Genomic DNA, 2,031 nt, shown 5'->3' with positions numbered 1-2,031 from the left:
ATATAACAATACTAATTCACATTAGGACATTACCTGATGAGTATCACTATTCCTACTTCCAGTGCAAGGACATTGAATTATAGCATGGCTCATTCTTGGATTCAAAGTGCACCCAAGGATAGGTCATCAATGGTTTAGTTGTGGATATGATCAACTATACTAAGTCACATTAGTTTTATATATTGATTGAATAAATGATTAAAAGTATAGATAAATATTTTTTTTTAATATAATAGTTACCAGTTATCCATTCTTCAATAATTTAATTGGTTAATTAAACTTGCATGTTCAAGAAACCATAACAAAAGTTGACAAAGAAAAAACTAAAAAGAATCAACAAAAAATAAAAAAATTAACTAAATACTACAATAGTACAATCTACTCACCAACTGCTAACTCCTAAAAGTACATGAATGATAAAACAACTAGAACTTGAAAATGGGATTGAATCAAGTCGAATTTAAAATGAAGTTCTTTTGACACTTTATTTTTGCAGAAGTTTATTATGCAGAAAATTTTTTTATTTTGTCTTTAAAATTAGAAATAACAGAGAAGAAAAGAAGAGAGTGAGGTCAGTATATATCCTGGTTCGATTTTTAAGTGTCATGAAACTTATATTAAGTCTCTCCACCACAACATTCATCTAGTATCCACCACTAAACTTTCTAATACAAAGCCTAGCAAATTAGCAATCCAAGTGTTGTCCTAAATTAGAAGGGAAACCTAAACAAATTCAAACACACCAAGTACTTTTTCAACTTGACAAGAGAAATTACTCCTAATTCAAAAATTCAAATACACAAAGTTTTCAATGGCTTTTTCATGCGTCTCTCTTGTCTTTTCTCTCATGACTTTTTTAACTCACATATTCATCCTTTTCTCAATTACAGAAGATAACACTAGATAGCCATGATACTAAAAGTATAAATGAAGCATAAAATGAAGGAAAATGTTTCAGCTTAGATGGTATGAGGTGATGCTCAAGTGTGACTCTATTTTCCTTCTTTTCAAATGTTGAAGTGAGGCCGGTCTTTATAGATGCAGCTTGTTCTTTTAATTCTTCTTCATTGTCTCTTCCAATTTCTTGTACCTTTTTTCCGTTAAAACTGTTTCTATTGGCATGTAATTCTTTTTTCATTTTGCTTTACTAACTCTGCTTATTAAGGAGCTGCTCTACTACTTTTGCTGTTCTTAGATTTGCTGTCTTCCTTAGCATGCATAGCATTTCTAGTTTTGTGCCATTACTTTTGTTGTACATTGCTCTACCACTTTCTAAACTTTGCTTTACCAATCCTTGGAGTAGTAGAATTGTCCTTATGTCTTTGCTGCTTTACTAGAGACTAAGTTGTCCCATAATATTGCCAAATGTTACTTTATCTTTTTTTTCGTTTGTTTAAACTATGAATATTCGGATTTCTCTCTTGGTTCATATATTTTGATTTGTTTCTCATTAACATGTAAGGGACTGAAGCAACATGTAAATGGACCTGCATCACTTAACACATACATTAAACATATTTGGACTTTAACCCAAAAAATATTTGTCATCATTTCATATACCCAATATCAAACTTAACAAGGAGAATGCTTAAAACCTATACTATAGTTTCTCCTAAAGTCATCTTATCTTACCCACAAAAAGAATTACAATTTTGTATCTTTATATAAAGGGGGAATGCTCCCATAGCAGAAAATGTCTTTTTTTAAAGATATTTTTTAATAATTAAAATTTAACACATATAATTACTTAAATTATGTTATTTTTGTCAAAATTAGGCCAGACAAATTAATTTAACCGAAAAATAGTAAATCAAAATTTGAATCCGTCTAAATTAATATTATTTTTTATAAAAAATGACTACAATATCTCTATTATATAAAATGACTAAAATACTCTTATTATATATATTAATTTTAAGAATTCTAAATTCTAGCCATTTTCTTCTCTATCGTTATAGGGTTAGAATTTAAAGTTTTTAATATATATATATATAGGAATATTTTAGTTGTGTTTTATAATAGGGATATTAT

Source organism: Arachis ipaensis, chromosome B02 (genome assembly GCF_000816755.2).
Source record: "Arachis ipaensis cultivar K30076 chromosome B02, Araip1.1, whole genome shotgun sequence".
NCBI lineage: Eukaryota > Viridiplantae > Streptophyta > Magnoliopsida > Fabales > Fabaceae > Arachis > Arachis ipaensis.
The sequence above is the reverse complement of the archived record's forward strand: the minus strand, read 5'-3'. Positions refer to the sequence as shown.